The sequence below is a fragment of the Ovis canadensis genome, chromosome 14 (assembly GCF_042477335.2).
Source record: "Ovis canadensis isolate MfBH-ARS-UI-01 breed Bighorn chromosome 14, ARS-UI_OviCan_v2, whole genome shotgun sequence".
NCBI classification, from domain to species: Eukaryota; Metazoa; Chordata; class Mammalia; order Artiodactyla; family Bovidae; genus Ovis; species Ovis canadensis.
This window is the reverse complement of record NC_091258.1, coordinates 27,582,033-27,599,302: the sequence shown is the minus strand read 5'-3', so window position 1 is coordinate 27,599,302 and position 17,270 is coordinate 27,582,033. Positions and strand designations below refer to the sequence as shown.

Sequence of the window (17,270 nt, the reverse complement as noted above, 5' to 3'; positions counted from 1 at the left end):
CGGGTTGCCATCAGGAAGGCGGGGCAGGCAGTGCTCTTGCGCCCGCTGTCTCAGCACCTGCCCGCTCCCTGCTTCTGTCCAGGCAGAGGCCCTGGGGCGGGGCCGGAGTGCTGGGAGGAAGGAGCGGGTGGGAACCAGCTCTCGGGAAGTCACGTGGCACTTACCACCTCGGACTCTGTGGACCTTTTGTGAATGGGTGGTTTATCAGAAGTAAGCCTGGGGCCCTTGAGCACCTTGGAGGGCTCGGCTGTCTGGGTGGGTGGGTCTTGTGGGCAGTGCATCTGCATCCGGTTCCCAGCTGGCTGTCCACTCCCAGCCTCCTCCAGGAACCTCCTCCTTGTCCATTTTCTCCATCTCCTAGTTAGTGTCAGCCTGGGTTTAAAATTTGTTCTTGTTAACTTTTTGGGCAAGGATTTTTTACTTTTTTAATTTTTCTGTTCTTTTGAAAAGTTTACTGTCTAGCTCACCTCCCCTGCGCCTGGCACCTCTGCGTGTTTTCATCTTGGCCTCAGGCAGAGCGGCGGACGTAGGGAGGAGCCGCTGGAAGCCTGAGCTGCAGAAGGACAGTGGGTTCCTGCCCTGTGTCTGTGTATGTGTGGGTCTCTGGAGTCTGTGTGAAACGGGTGCTGAAGCCTGTGGAGTCAGCTATGCTGTAGCCCAGCCCCACAGCTAGCATGTCGCATGCTGTCTTGGCTTGAGGCCTATGGCATGGATGGGTCAGGGGGAAGAACAGGTTTGCAGCCCTGCCTGGGTGGCGGGGCACAGCTGGAGAAACCCTGTTGTGGGCATTTTCTGTGGGAAAAGCTATGATCAGATGTGTAAGCTCCTCTAATCTCCTTTAGCTAATGCTTCACTTTTTTTTTTAGAAGAAAAAAAATCTGTTTTCTTTGTGTTTGAGTCTCCACAGAACATCTCCCTGGCATCCTCCATCTGGTGACAGTGTTCTTCAGGTCTCTGGGTGGGGTCTCCATCTCCCAAGGCTAATGTGGGAGGGTTCCTGCTCTTCTAGGAACCCCAAAGGGCTGTGAGCGGCACCGACTGTCCAGACACCTTCACTTGTGTATTTCTTCCCCATTCCCCACATTTTTATCATAAGGCTGTAGGCCTCAAAGATGCTGAATAGTAGGATTTCCAAGGTTCCATAGCTATCAGCAGCAAACTGAGTGCGTCGTGGAGTCCTTGTTACACTAAGGAGAGGTCACCATGCAGGTGTCTGCCTTCAGGGAAGGGGCAGGGAGTGAATGCAGGGGCCCCTCTTTACACTTGTGCCATGATTGTGCCACAGTGTGTGTGGTGGGAGTGGGTGTGGGTTTGTGATGGCTGTGTGGCATGTCTGTGGTGGGCGATATGTGGTGGTGGGGTGCTGTGTGTGTGTGTGTTTGTGGTGGGTGTGTGGCATATCTGTGGTGGGGGATATGTGGTGGGGTGCTGTGTGTATGTATGTGTGGGTTTGTATGTGGGGGGGTATCTGTGGTGGGGGGGTGCTGTCTGTGTGTGTGTGTTTGGTGGGGGTGTGGGTTTGTGGTGGGGGGTGCTCTGTGTGTTTGTATGTGTGGGTTTGTGGTGTGTGGGGTGTCTGTGGTGGTGAGGTGCTGTGTGTGTGTGTGTATGTGTGGGTTTGTGGTGTGTGTGGATGTGTCTGTGGTGGGGGGGTACTGTGTGTGTTGTCTGTGTGTGTGTGTGTGGGGGGTGTCTGTTGAGGGGTGCTGTGTGTATGTATGTATGTGTGGGTTTGTGGTGTGTGTGTGTGGGGTGTCTGTGGTGGGATGTGTTGTGTGTGGGTTTGTGGTGTGTGTGTGGGGATGTCTCTGGTGGGGGGTGCTGTGTGTATGTATGTGTGGGTTTGTGGTGTGTAGGGTGTGTCTGTGGTGGGGGTGCTCTGTGTGTATATTTGTGGTGTGTTTGTGGGGTATCTGGTGGTGGGGTGCTGTGTCTGTGTATGTATGTGTGTGGGTTTGTGTGTGTGGGATGTCTGTGGTGGTGGGGTGCTGTGTGTGTGTGTTTGGTGGGGGTGTGGGTTTGTGGTGTGTGGGGTGTCTGTGGTGGGAGTGCTCTCTGTGTGTATTTGTATGTACGTGTGGGTTTGTGGTGTGTGTGGGTGTCTGGTGGGGGATGCTGTGTGTATGTATGTATGTGTGGGTTTGTGGTGTGTGTGTGGGGATGTCTGTGGTGGGGGGGTGCTGTGTGTGTGTGTATGTGTGGGTTTGTGGTATCTGTGGGTGTGTCTGTGGTGGGGGGTGCTGTGTGTGTGTCTGTGTATGTATGTGTGGGTTTGTGGTGTGTGTGTGGGGTGTCTGGTGGGGGGGTGCTGTGTGTGTATGTGTGGTGGTGGGGAGTTGTGTGTGTGTGTGTGGGGTTTGTGGTGTGTGTGTGGGTGTCCGTGATGGTGGTGTGTGTGTGTATGTGTGGGTTTGTGGTGTGTGTGGGATGTCTGGTGGGGGGTGCTCTGTGTGTGTGTGTGTATGTGTGTGTGTGTGTGTGTGATGTCTGGTGGGGGGTGCTCTGTGTGTGTGTGTGTGTGGTGGGGAGTTGTGTGTGTGTAGGTTTGTGGTGTGTGTGTGTGTCTGGTGGTGGGGAGTTGTGTGTATGTGTCTGTGGTGTTGGGGAGGTGTGTGTGTGTGTATGTGTATGGTGGGTTTGTGGTGTGTGTGTGTGTCTGTGGTGGTGGGGAGTTTGTGTGTGTGTGTGTGTGTGTGTGTGTATTGTGGGTTGGTGGTGTGTGTGGGGTGTCTGTGGTCGGGGGGTGCTGTGTGTGTGTGTGTGTGTCTGTGGCGGGGGTGGTGTCTTGGGCCGTCACGCAGTGCTCAGCCCTGGCGCAGGGGTCACGTGTCTGGACAGTGCGCAGTGCAGGGCGAGGCCTGGGCGCGGGGCAGACAGGGCCAGGCCCCCGCACTAGGCTGACGGCAGAGCTCTGTTGAGAGGCCCCATGCCTGCCGTCGTGGTCCATTTCTTGTCCAGGGAAGAAGCTGCTGTTCTGTTCACTCTGAACCTTTCGCTCTTTGTCCTGAGGCTTAAGTGAGCCTTGGTTCATGTCCCCAGGCCAGTGGCCTCTGCAGGAGGAGTCAGCGGCATCTGCAGCCCCCTGAGAGGGTGGCAGGTGGAGACTGCCCAGCTGTCGGCCCTTGGGGGTGCATGGCTGCCTGTGTGGAAGGGCAGTGCCTGGGGCCCTGCTGGGGTGGCTGATCCCACACTGCTGCCGGCGTCCTCGTTCCTGACCTGATCATTTGTCACCTTGGCCAAAGATGGAGTTGTATACCCTGTCTGCCCTCCCAGAGGGGCCCCTTGAGCCTGAGGAGGGCATAGCCTGGGCACTGGTTGGGGAGCAGGTGAGACGGGAGGCTGGGCTGGCGGCAGGGGGCCCGGACCAGCCTGTTGGGCTACCTCTCTAACGGAAGCCCGGCGCTCTGTTCCTCTTTTTTAGGTTCACAACAGAATCAAACCAGCAAGGTGTAGAGATTTCCCATACACACTCAGCACCCACTCACTCACCCTAGAGGAGGGATTGATCTGTGTATTTATTTATTAAAATTTTATTTATTTTTGGCTGCACTGCCCGCTGCTGCTCGGGCTTGCTCTGGCTGCAGTGGGAGGGGAGTCCTCTCTAGCTGCGGTGTGCGGAGTGCGGCCTCTGCAGTGCAGGCTGTCGCTGTGGGCACGGGCTAAGCTGCCCCGTGGCGTGTGGGATCTTCCTGGCCATGCCTCTTGCATTGGCAGGCGGATTCCTATCCTCTGTGCCACCAGGCGCCTGCGGTTGATATGATGCTGCACAGACTTGGCGTCCCCAGGGGCTGCAGGCTGCGTCCGGCCTCCCTCTGGGTGCTGGCGGCTCCGTGTGTGCTGCGGTGGCTCCCCCCACCTCCCATCTGCACTCTTGCCTTCTCCAGAGCATCCTGTGGTCGGGCTCATACCGCCTTCTCAGGTTGGCTCCTACCACTTAGTAACGTGCATTTAAGGGGCCTCAGTGTCCTTTCAAGGCTTGATAGCTCATTTTTCTTTTTCTTTTTTTAGTGCTGAATAATAATAATAGCCCACCGTCTAGATGTTCCGCAGTTTATTTTCCCATTCACCTACTGAAAGGCATCTTGGATCACTTTATTGTCTCTCTGGTCTTCTCGGATGGGAAGTACAGTAAACAAAGCCCACTGCTGACCTCTGAACTCAGTTCTGACCTCTCTGTGAACTGCTTGGAAAAGGGGGCGTTGCCACCTGGACACTTGTCCTATGCTGTCCTCCATTTCTGAGAGCCCTGGCCTGTGCGGGATGTTGCTCCAGAACACTGCCGCCCTGCGTCCAGGGGACTCCTGAGATGGGTCTCAGGGAAGCCATCCCCCCAACAGTGCAAAGCCGGTGATGGGCAACAGGGAGAAGGATGGCCCAGGCCCTGGTCTCCAGGGTCTGAGGGCACGCACCCCAGTCCAAAGGTGGTGCAGGGCCCCTCACTGGGCCCAAGGGAGCCTATGTGCCTGTCCAGTCAATGTGCTTTGGGCCATACCACTGAATTTTCCTTTCAGAGACTAGACGAGCAGTATTTAGCCTGGGCTGAAACATGTAGAGTCATGAGGTCTGTAGCCATTTGCGTGCTGCCGTTCTCCAGACTCAACCCACACTGCATTTTCGAGAGTGGGCTCTGCTCCCAGACTCAGCAGTGGGATTGATGCTCGGGGCCTGAGCCCTGTTCTGAAGCAGGTCTGCCCGGTGGTTCGGATAGCCAGCTCAGGGGCCGTCCATCCACCCCTGTTCTGCAGCTTCACTGCAAGGCCTTCATCCCTGTCTGAAAATGACGAGATTCTGGACCCTTGCATCCTGACCCTCAGAGTACTGAGTGCCGGGTCTGCACAGGGGTGCTGGTCAGTCTGCTGAGCAGGAAGCACGCAGGCCCGGTCCTGCCTGCCCGGGGCACAGGCCCTCCCGCGTGTCAGGGGGAGGAGAACCAACAGACAGGCCCGTGTCCCTGCTCCAGTCTCCTCCGTCCACACGGCCTTGCGCACCAGCTACCACCAGGGAGACAGAAAGCCGGCGCTTCCTGGAGAGAGGTGCTCAGATTTTGTGTATGTTCATGTTTTACTTCTTCTCACACACGTATTAAAGGGTCACGTTGTAGGTGCGGTCTTGGGAGGGTCTGTGATGGAATGGGGCCTGGAGTAGGCATCTTTCCTGCCCACCCGTGTTCCTGGACCCTGTCGTTTTGGGAACTCTTCATGTTGGGAGCCCCGAGGGGCCCAAATGAGTCCTGTCCGTGTAGGGACATCTATCAGTTAAAACGCTCATTTACTCATTTCGTTTAAAAAGTAGGAGTAATAAACCCATTGTATGTTATTCTAAATAGCACAGCTTTACTCAAAACCACTGTATTTTCCAAAATGAAAAACTGTCATACGTTCCTTTGGTTAAAGTATACCAGAAAACATGTAGTTGGAATAAGGAAGAATATTTGAATAGCTTTTTTTTTGGGCCACACCCTGTAGCTTGCAGAGTCTTTGTTCCCTGACCAGGGATGGCACCCAGGCCATGGCAGTGAAAGCACCAAGTTCTAGCCACTGGATCACCAGGGGATTGCCTGTAATAGCTTTCTGGTACAGTTCTGGAGGTGTCGTTTGATACAATACTGAAACCTAACGGATGGCCATGTGGTGAAGGTCAGAGGAAGTGCAGGGTCCTGCCCTAGGTCCCAGTTAGTTCTTCTCAGCTGTGTTTGACCCTTTGGTCTTTTTTGCACTGTAACCAGACCTTTTACCTGTTTCGAGTTCTGCAGCAGTGCCCATGGGCAGTTGGTCAGCTGTGGTGTACTCAATTCTTTCCATCTCTCAGATGCTAACATATTTTATTTTGCTGCTTTTGTTTTTCTTATTAACTCTCTCATCAGAGGAGCCTTTAAGCCACCAGAAGCTGTCTGTTCATAGAGTTTTCCAAAATTCTGGTATTTGATCAAATACTTGAATTTTAGCATTGGCAAATTCCCAGAGGTTAGGACCCTGAGCTTCTGATACTGGGGGCCTGGGTTCAATCCCAGTGTGGGGAAATAAGATCTATCAAGCTGTGCGGCCAAAAATAAAAAGTAGAATTAAAACCAAAGTTCAGGTGTTTTCCTGGAAGTGGCAGTCTCATTTTGTTCATTTTCTAGAAGTAGTCTGCCAAATTCCTGTGTCCCTAGAGCCTGCCTGTCAGTCATTCTTCCATATAAAAATGGTGTTCCCTGAAAAAACGCTTTTGCTGGAGGTGACTATTATTGGTACACAGAATAAATGTTTCATGTGCATTTCATATTTTGTCACATAGAATATGAAAAAGACAAGTATGGAAAGGCCTGGTATTTAATGAAATTAACAATTACTACTTCATCATGGAGGATGATGGACCTTAGCAATTGGACCATCACCTTTGTATCATGAGTGCAAATATCACCCCAGCCAAAGAGGCAGTGTTGCTATGAAAAAAGTTTCCAAAGTGGGTTGCCAAAATTCCTTCGGGTCCTTGGACCGCATTTTATAAACAGCTATACTGAGCTCTTCAGCCTGTATGAGAAATCGTAGTTTAACAAATCAAGTCAGCCTATATGCCTGTTGGTCACTTAGAATGTGACAGCCTCGGGAAACTCCCAGAGTGTGCATTACTTCTCCCCAGTGTGTCAGCACCTGAGTCTGTGTGCATTTTCAGAGGGCTCCTGATTCGGTAGAGCCTTGGCATTAAGTCCCCTCCTGTAGTTGTCAAGGGGACATGAACATTGGCCCCCTTTAGGTGTCTGCGTGTGTCTCCTGGGTTGGTCTTTTGGCGAGCACACATTCTTCACTGTGGGTCAGTCCCCTAAGCTGCTTTCCCTTTCTCTGGCCTCCTCTTTCTTTGCAGACTGGCAGCAGAAAGGCAGCAAAAAGCCGAAGGCCAGGCATCCTGTGTGCCTCTGCTCCCCAGTGGCCGGGGCTGGAGGGGCACGTGGACCCTGCTCCCAGGACAGGTTGCTAGGCGCCGTCCCGCCCCTCCTCTAGAAGCGCCCGCCCCTCCCTGGGCCTCAGCCAGTTTCCTCGCATAATTCTACCTGCGGAGAAGCTGTCTCCAGACTGGCCGTGTGTCTCACAGCTTTAGACACTGATTCTCTTGGTCGTTTGAACCATGTAGCTCACACTTGGCTGACTGAAGTTTTGTCTTTTGTGGTTCAGCCTCGTCACTTGATCTAAAAATTTGTCTTTGTTTTTCCAGATTTTGCAGATCTTTTAAGATGATCTGGATCGTGATGACTCAGAATATACTGGTACCCAGTTGCTGGTTTGGAGTTCTGTATGATGATGTTCAGTCGTTAGGTTGTGTCTATTTGTGACCTCTTGGACTGCGGAACGCCTGGCTTCCCTGTCCTCCATTATCTCCTGGAGTTTGCTCAAATTCATGTCCCTTGGGTCAGTGATGCTGACTAACCATTTCATCCTCTGCCTCCCCCTTCTCCTTTTTGCCTTCAATCTTGCCCAGCATCAGGGTCTTTTCTGATGAGATGGTTCTTCGAATCAGGTGGCCAAAGTACTGGAGCTTCAGCAATAGTCCTTGCAACGAAGGAGCAAACGTCTTTTAATTTCATGGCTGCAGTCACTGTCTGCAGTGATTTTTGGAGCCCAAGAAAGTAAAGTCTGTCACTGTTCCCACTTTTTCCCCTTCTGTATGCTGTAAAGTGGTGGGACTGGATGTCATGTTCTTAAGTTTTTTTGAAAGTTGAGTTTTAAGCCAGCTTTTTCACTCTCTTCTTTCTCTTTCATCAAGAGGCTCATTAGTTCCTCTTTATTTTCTATTATGAGAGTGATATCCTCTGCATATTTGAGGTTGCTGGTATTTCTCCCAGCAGGCTTGATTCCAGCCTGTGACTCATGCAGCCCACTGCAGGCTTTTGCTCGTTTCGGCGAGTGGGGCTGCGCTCTAGTTGTGGTGCGCGGGCCTCTCATTGCAGTGGCTTCTCTTAGTGGGGAACATGGGCTCTAGGGCTCCTTGGCCTAGTAGTTGTGGCACACAGGCTTAGTTGCTCTCATGCATGTGGGATCTTCCCAGACCAGGGTTATCAAACCCGTGTCTCCTGCATTGGCAGGCGGATTCTTTGCCACTGAGTCATCAGGGAAGCCCCAGTGAGTATAATTTCCAAGAAGTGAAGGCCTAGTCCTTTGGTTCTGTGTTCTTGTCGGTACCAGTTTCTTCGCCCTCTTTCTTGCCATAGAGGGCAGCCCTTGGCCAGCCTAGGACATGGGAGCCTGTCTGAGCCTCCCTCCTGTGGACTGGGGTGTCTCCATCTCCAGCAGGGACGGGGCAGGCGGGGAGGCTCCTGGGCTGAGGTCTCAAGATGAGAGCACCATGGGCGCTGTAGCTGTCTGGGGAGTGCATTTACTCAGATGTTCTGGGTCCCTGCCATGGAGAATTGGCGTTTCTTTGAACCTTCTCTCTGAGCCTGTGTTCAGAAAAGCGAGAGTAGAGGAGCAGTAGGTTTTGTTTGTTAGGTGTTGGCTTTGGGGCCGCCTAGAAAGCATTTAGTTGGTGTTTTCTTTAACACAGTGGTCCAACTAGAAAGTCATGAAGAGGCTAGAGGTTACAGGTGGCATACAGCATCTGTCGGTTGTTCGGGATGTGGGATTTAGCTGCGTTTCTGCAGCAGAGCTGGCGGCGGCTTGGATGCTGCTGGGTGCCTTCCCTCATGCGGCTCATCTCTGGCTGGAATCCAGCCAGGCTTCCTGGGAGGGGTTCTCTCTGTGTGGGGTGCTCTGTGCCACACGCTGCCCTGTGCTGGAGGACAGATCTCGTTTCCTTTTTATGGCCTGGAAGCTCTTGCCTCTCTAACCAGCTCTGCTGTGAAAAGCGGCCTCTTGGTGCGTGCTTGTCTGTGCTCATGCATGTGCACACACACAGGCTCTCACGTGGGCACCAGCAAACTCCTCACCGACCTTCCGTGATGCAGACACCCATGGGGTGTGAGGATTGAATTCTGCATATACTAACTGTGGGCTGCTGTAAAATGTTGTCAAACCAAAGGCCATGTGTTTGAGGCAAAAGGAAGGAAAAGATCATTCCCTGTCCCTAAGTTTAACATTTTTATGTTTTATTTCCCCCCCGTGTTGTCGAGACACAATTGACATTTCACCTGTGTAAGTTTCGGGTGTGCAGAGAAATGACCCGTGAAGTCTAGTCATCTTCTGTCACCTCACACAGCAGTAAATGTTGTTTCTTGTGATAAGAACTTGTAAGACCGCTCTGCCTTTTCTGCCATCTCCTTCCTCCACCACACCTGCCTCTCTGTGCCAGCTGCCTCTTGTGGTCCCCCTCTCAGCTCTGTGTGTGTGTCGATCGCTGTTGTGTTCTGCGTCAGTGTCCATATGGAGCTGAGGCACACGCCTTTGTCTCAGAACAACTTCAGTGCAGGTCCTGCACACGACAGGGGGAGGTTGCAGACGGGTCTCACCTGCTTCCTGAGATGTGCTTGACCTTCTGTGCAGGCGAGCAGGCTGTGGCCAGTGACTCCCTGACCCTCCAGGCAGGCTCTGGGTTTGGCTCAGGGCTAGACTTGCAGGTGTGTGAAAGCAGCGGGCCAGTCCCTTTGGCATGCCCTGTCCCAGGGTCTGAGGCTGGAGTCTGGGACAGGCTTCAGCTTAGGGAATGTTCTCCTTCTGAGGGGATTTCAGGACTCAGGACAGGTGAGGTGCTTTAGGTTCTTTATCTCACCTGGGGCTCTTAGAGCACCTCTCTCTCTGGGAACAGAGCTCTGGTGAGTGTGACCACCGTCACCTCCCCTGTGGGCATGCTGTGGGGGAGGTGGGAAGGCGGGTGGGTGGAAGGCTCTCTCCAGGGTCCGTGGGGCCTGCACGGGTGCACTTGGGTGTCTGCTTCTTGACTCTTTCCCGTGGGCTGTCCACCCGCTGTGTCTGGATGTGTGGAGCACTGGGCCCCCGCTGCTGCCTGCGGGCTCCACTGCTTCTGGCCCAGCTCTCACTGCAGACACAGGTTAAATGGCAGGTGTCCACATAGCGAGACAGGGAGGCTCGCAGTCAGACAGAAAGCAGCCTCAGGAAGGGCCTGTCCCCGCTGTTCCAGCAGAGGTGGGATGTCCGTGCTCCCTCAGGGCTGCCTCCTGGCAGGTTCTTGTCCTGTTGGAACTTTCGTCCACAGGCTCACCCTCTCCTGTGTGGCTCCTCCACTCCTACGCCAGGTGACCTCGGTCCTCACACCTGTCTGGACCTTAGTCAGCACTGGGACATCTTCTGCCTTATGTCACAGGTGGGCATTTCCAAGTGGCAGGAGGCTACTGGAGAACCAGGCAGTGGTGGTCCGAGGAGGGGGACGGGGCTTGAGAGGGACTGTTTCCTGAGGTTGTATTCCAGGTGAAGAGAGTGCGCCCCACAGCCTGGGATGCACACGTTGCTCCCCGCTGCTCTGAACAGAGCAGTGGGGGAGGCAGGGCCTGATGACCAGTCCTGGCAGCTGCACAGGTTAGTGTGGAGCCCTGCAGGTCTGGGGACTCAACCGTGTGTTCCTGTGTTACTTTAGGGAAGGTTGCTCCTGAGTAACGCTAGTAATCATAAGTGGAGAGGGGGAAATAGTGATTTCATTGTTTCGCTGGAGACTTGAAGGTGGGGGATTTGTCTTTAGTTTTCTTTTAGTGTGTCAGTATTACCCAAATTTTTTACAATGAAGACAGACCCTGCCTCACCTATCTTACTGTCTCAAGCCCTGAGCCCAGCAACTGGACTGTGTTGTGAGGGGTTGGGGGCCTGAGTCCTTGGAAGAAAAAACGACAAACCTAGACAGCGTATTAAAAAGCAGAGACATTACTTTGCTGACAAAACTCCATCTAGTCACGGCTATGGTTTTTCTAGTAGTCGTGTATGGTTGTGAGAGTTGGACCATAAAGAAGGCGGAACACCGAAGAATTGATGCTTTTGAACTGGTGCTGGATAAGACTCTTGAGCATCCCTTGGGCATCAAAGAGATCAAACCAGTCAATCCTAAAGGAAATCAACCCTGAATATTCACTGGAAGGACTGATGCTGAACTCCAGTACTTTGGCCACCTGATGCAAAGAGCTGACTCACTGGAAAAGATTGCTGGGAAGATTGAAGGTGAGAAGAGAAGGGGACGACAGAGAACGAGATGGTTGGATGGCATCACTGACTCAATGGACATGAGTTCGAGTAAGCTCTGGGAGATGGTAAAGGACAGGGAAACCTGGCGTGCTGCAGTTTATGGGGTCCCAAAAGGTTGGACATGACTTAGCAACTGAACAAGAACAACATTACCTGTTTTAAGATAATTGACAGGGGTATGAAAGTTGAAAATCCAGACAAAAAAGAGTTATGACAGAGCATAGTTGAATAGATAAATGGTCTTGTGTTTTAAAGACTGCGCTTGTATTTTTGTGTTCAGCTAAAAGGCCGGGACAAACTGTTGATCTCTAGGTCTGGAGAGCCTGGTGCAGTGGAGCCTGCAGTAATGATTGCTTTCAGCTCCACCTTGGCCCCTGCACTGGGCACGGTCTGACGCATCTACCTTGGCTTTCTGGGCTCCGGGGAAGGAGGAGGTGGGTCTGGGCAGGGGTCTCTGCCCCCTACTGTCTCCCCGGCCTCCACAGTATGGCCATACGGCACCTGGACTCGAAGGGTCCCCAGTGGTCTAGGGGGAGAGAGCAGACATGGTCTGAACAATGCTGGGAGGCCACGCCCCAGAGGGCTGGGCCTGGCTGCACTGTGTCACCCAGTGGGTGAGCCAGGCCAGGGCCAGAGTGAGCCAAGCCAGGCCCAGCCGTCGTCCCCCCCACCTGATATCCATTCCTGGGGCTGAAGATGTTCACCAACCCTGGATGGTGAAGTGAGTAACTTCAGGGTGTGTGTCTGTGTGTGTGTACACAAACATGTCTACCAACAGAAACTCTCTAGGCAGGATCTGAGTAGTCATGGGACATCCCTTTCTTGTGAAGAGAATTCTGAAGGTTTGGTTCTGTGGCTCGTGTGTCCTGATGAGCCTGTGGACAGGGCTCTGCCTGGCCAGGACAGGGGCCTGGGCTACAGGGCGGGCCCTGGGCCCCTGCTCTGGCATTGGGGCCACACTCGGGCCCTGCTGACAGTGCTGCAGTGCGTCCCTGTTGGGCGCTTGACAGTCCAGCTCAGCAGGTCTGATTCAGGTGTGGCTTCTCCTTTGCGCAAAAGGCTTCTTCTGGACGCGTCCCGAGGCAGCTTCACGTGGAACCAGCTGCCAGTGCAGACCCTGGAGATGAGGCGACAGCGACCGGCACGTGTCTGCGGTGAAGGGGCGGCGGGCGGGGCTGTGTGCTGACTCCCCTGTGTGACTGCCCCGCGGTCCTCGGTGCGGGAGCAAGTCTGCCCGCTTGTGAGAGCTGAGAGTGGGCTATCCTGTGGAGTTGCCTCACCTGGATTTTGGATGCAGTGCTTGTCTCGTGTGGCTCTTTGTTGACGGCGTATGACTGAGGGGCAGGCCGCGGGAGAGCCGCTGCCCGTTGGGACTGCCCGCCCAGGGGTGTTGCAGTTTCTTCCTGCAGCTCCCTCGGTCACCCAGGCCTGTGCAGCTGTGTGGGTCAGTAACTTGCTCTCCTCTCAGGGTTGGGCCCTTGGACCTGTTGGGGCCATGCCTGGCATGATGTTTGTTATCGGGGCTACATTTCAGGCAAGACCCACTCAGCCTCTCTCCTCCTCTAGACAGCAGGCCTCACGTGGGTCACTCACGTGGAGACTGGCAAGCGCACTGGGTGGTGCCTGCGCGTCTTCTCTTGGCCCAGGAGCCTGTGTGCTCTGGGTCGTTGCTTTTCAGCAGAGGCGGCTGTGGCTTCCCGTGCACACGGAGACTGCCCACCAGCCAGGGCACCTCGCTCTGGGCCCCCGAGAACACAGGTGTGGCCACCGGGGCCCTGGCGGAGCCTGTGGCTTAGCCAGCCTGGGAGCGAAGGAGTTAAAGTCGTATTGGTGTTCTGTACCTGGTGGCCAGAAACAACCATTTGTAGAAAGGAGGTGCTTTTATATACCTGTTTATCTTTGGACCTAAATTGAGTAGTTTTGGAGATGCAGAAAATGGAGTGTTTGGTAAAAAAAGATGAAAGTGCACAATGAGGAAACTGAAATGGCACGTGTCTGTAGCAGGTCATTTCCTTCTAAATTTTTTGTTCTTCTATTTATAAGAATCTTCAATGAAAACAATGACGTGAATGGAGCTGATACCTCGTTTACCCTCTACCTCGGTTCCCACTTCTGTAAGCGCGAGGGCGCGCACCACACATCACTGGGACCTAGGCCAGCACCACGCAGCAGCCGCTGAAGCTGGGCGCTGGGCACGGCTGGCCTCCGCCCACCCGCGTCCAGGCCGTGTTTCTTCAGCCCAGTGGCCTCCTAACCCCATGTTCAGTTTTCAGGGCAGACCAAGATCCCTGTTCACTGTTCGTTGACATTTGATTTTTTTTTTTAAATAATTATCCTGAAGTTTTTCACTCCACTCAGAGTTCTTGGTGGATTAATTCTTTTCCTCTCTTCTGCTTGGCCCCTCAGCGCACACATGGAAGTCTAACACTTTTGATGGTTGCTAAGTTGGCCGCAAGCGGCACCCCGTGTCACAGTAGTTACGGTGGTGATTCATCGAGAAGATACCTAAGTGTCGGGTGGCCTGGTTCTCTGTATTCAAGACATCCTTTCTTCTTCACCTTTTGGGCTTTCAGAGCATCACCTTCTGAGACCTGTGTGGAGTGAGTGTGTGTGGGGCCTATCCCCAGCACAGAAGCCTCTGGGCCTGGGTGCTCTTGCTTTGAGAGATGAAGTTCAGAGAATGTCCACACAGGCCCCTGCTGCTCACATAGCAGAGCTGAACATCCAGCTGCTACAGTCTGACCTTTCTGAACAGAACACCCGCTTGGTTGAAGCAGAGCCTCTGTGGGAGGCCGGTGGGGAGGGCCATGAGGGAAAGGTCTCACCCAGATTGCTCCCAGGGGCCCAGTGCCAGCCTGGCCTGGAAACCTGCTCCCAAGACCGAGGCACATGTGCACTGCTGCCTGTGTTGTCACTGATCTGCACACTTGTAGACACGGGGAGTAGGTGTGGGGGTGAAGCCCCTGTGACATGGGCAAGAGCCCAGAGGCTGCAGCCCCGCTGTTCGCAGGGGCCTGTGGCGTGGGGCTGGAAGTTGCAGTGAGACCCACAGTCTCTCCTTTATTAAACCCAGCAGCGGGCTGTGGCTATGTGTGTGGAGTGGGTTTATGTGAGGGTGTGTGTGTGGAGCGGGTATGTGGATGTGTGTGTGTTGTGTTTATGTGAGGGGGTGGGTGTGTGTGGGGTATGTGTGAGTGGCGTGTGAGGGTGTGTGTGGCGAGTGTTCCTGTGGCGGGGTGGGGGTGTGGGGGTGTGGAGGGGTCTCTGGGACCCAAGGTTGTGGATGTGCTTGTTGCTGGTGGCATGTGAGGAGGTCCCTGCACTGCATGCCCCTGGAGGAGCCTGGGGGCTGTGGTTGTGAGAAGTGGGTGTGGCCTCACAGAAGGAAAAGGACCAGACGTCAGCAGTCAGCACAGAAAATGCGCCTGCCTCGCGTTGTGAAGGGCTTGCTGCTTCTCACTGCTGTCAGCGCAGTGTTCTTCACAAAAGGATGGAGCGGAGGAGGTGCGCTGGGGGAGGGCGGGGTGTCATCGGCCCCTCCCCAAAGTCCTTCCCTCACCCAGAGCACCCAGCTTGCTCCTGGCTCTGTCGCCCCAGTCCCAGGACAGAAGGAGCAGCTGGGGGCAGCCCCTTCCCGGCTCCCTTGCAGGGTCGCCTTCGGGAGGAGCTTTTTGTGCTCCTCCTTGTCCAGAGAGAAGGGCCATCCTGCCAGGGAAGGAGGCGGGCTGGGAGGGACTATGATGCCAGAGTTAGAAATGGCCCTTTGTCATCTCCTCTGCTGTATCTCTCTGTGGCTTTGACTCTCCCAAGGACCTCATGTCCGTGGAGTCTTACAGTATCGTCTTTCTGTGCCTGGCTGCCGCACTGAGCATAATGTCCTCAGTGTTCTCTGCTCCTCAAAGTCCCGTGTGGTAGCATATTGCAGGATCTCCTTCCTTTCTAAGGCAGGATGGTGGACATTCTGTTGTGTAGATAAACCACACTTTGTCATCCATTCATTTGTTGATGGGCACTTGGGTTGTGTCCATGTTTTGACTCTTATGAGTAGCGCTGCTGTGAACGTGAAAGAGCAAATAACTCTTTGGAACCCTGCTCTCATTTGTGGGGAGGGTATGTGCTCAGGAGTGGACTTGTGGGGTCACATGGTGATTAGGACTTGGCCTTTTTGTGGACCTTCCCAGTGGCTCTGGTGTCTTACATTCTCCCAACAGCGCACCATGGGTCCAGGAGCCGCCCCTGCCAATAGCAGGTCCTGGGCCTTGGAGGTGATGGCTGAAGGGCCTGGGATCAGCCCTTGCAGGCAACAGCCTGGCTTCTGTTGACATCTATTATGTGTGATGTCCTTTAAAAAAAAAAAATTATTTGGCTGCACTGGGTCTTAGTTGTGGCATGCAGGATCTTCAGTTGCAGTATGTGGGATCTAGTGTCCTGACTGGGGGTGGGACCTGGGCCCTGCATCGGGAGTGCAGAGTCTTAACCACTGCACCACCATGTCCTTTTTGGGGGAATCCCCAAAATTGCACCGTACCTTTTTCACAGAACTGATACTTGAATCTGCACTGTTGTTCTGGAAACAACAGTTCAACTGGCATATGAACACTTTTATGCCAATAACTTTGACAACTTAGATAAGATGGACAAATTCCTTAAAAGACACAAATCACCTAAGCTCACTGAAGAAGAAATGGATCACCTGAGTAACCCTGTGTTTATTAAGTGAAGTCGCTCCGTCGTGTCTGACTCTTTGCAACCCTATAGACTGTAGCCTACCAGGCTCCTCTGTCCATGGGATTTTCCAGGCAATAGTACTGGAATGGATTGCCATTTCCTTCTCCAGGGGATCTTCCCAACCCAGGGCTCGAACCTGGGTCTCCTGCGTTATAGACAGACGCTTTACCATCTGAGCCACCAGGGAAGTCCTATTAAAGAAATTGAATTTTTAATTAAAATCTTGACACAAGCCTTCAGTCCCTGGTGTCCTCACTGGTGATTTCTACTATTCCTTAAAGAGTGGGGAGCATCTGTCATACACAGGCTTCCCCTCTGTCCTCAAGGCAGGGTTACCTGGGTTCTGTAATCAGAGAAGGTCATGCTGAAAAGCCACAAGCCAGTTCCCACATGAATGTGGCTGTAAAGACCCTGACTTTGAAGCAAAGTAGATTAGCAATTTAAAAGGATAGTGATGCAGGTAGGATTTATCTTGGCAGCTCATATTGGATTTAACATTCAAAAATTAATCACTGTAACATGCCAGACTGACACCTAGAAAAGAAAAACTGGGAGATCATCTCGAAAGACGCGAAGCAAAGAAAGTGGCAAAAGCCCGTACCCCTTCATGCCGCGTCGAGAAGGCCTCCTTCCGTCTGCTGAGCCGCCGGGGGCCCTGCCACGGCTAGATGCGCTTACCTGTGAATAGCTCGGCTGAGTCCTCTCCTGGCACCAGGTGAAAGGGGGCTGCTGCGGGCACCTCTTTTGTTCTCTTCTTAAAAATAAAAATAACCTTATTGCTGAACCAATACTCTGCATTGTGGAAAATTAGGAAATAGTAATAAGGAACGATAAAGCATAAAATACCATATTTTCATCATTTGGAGGAGAGATTGTGTGTGTGTGTGTGTTTACACATGTGTACATACATGCAGAGATGGGCACAATAAAGGACAGAAAAGGTGTGGACCTAATAGAAGTAGAGGAGATTAAGAAGAGGTGGCAAGAATACACAGAATAACTATACAAAGAAGATCTTAATGAACTATACAAAAATCTTAAAGTGATGGTGTGATCACTCACCTAGGGACAGACATCTTGGAGTGTGCAGTCAAGTGGGCCTTAGGTAGCATCACTATGAACAAAGCTAGTGGAGGTGATGGAAATCCAGCTGAGCTATTTCAAATCTGAAAAGATGATGCTGTAAAAGGGCTGCATGCAACATGCCAGCAAATTTGGAAAACTCAGCAGTGGCCACAGGACTGGAAAAGGTCAGTTTTCATTCCAATCCCAAAGAAAGGCAATGCCAAAGAATGCTCAAACTACTGCACAATTGCACTCATTTCACACGCTAGCAAAGTGATGCTCAAAATCCTTCAACTAGGCTTCAACAGTATGTGAATTGAGAAATTCCAGATGTAGAAGCTGGATTTAGAAAAGGCAGAAGAACCAGAGATCAAATTGCCA

At 52.9% G+C, this 17,270-nt stretch overlaps 1 protein-coding gene and 1 non-coding gene across 10 annotated transcripts in view; one reads left to right on the top strand and one right to left on the bottom strand.

Annotated features, from left to right (window-relative positions):
- The window catches only part of ANKRD11 (ankyrin repeat domain containing 11), a 118,015-nt gene that overhangs the window by 54,737 nt on the left and 46,008 nt on the right, over positions 1-17,270 (top strand). The window lies entirely within an intron of this gene.
- TRNAY-AUA (transfer RNA tyrosine (anticodon AUA)) lies at positions 15,940-16,011 on the bottom strand. The gene has a single exon. It is a non-coding gene; the product is annotated as a tRNA-Tyr (tRNA).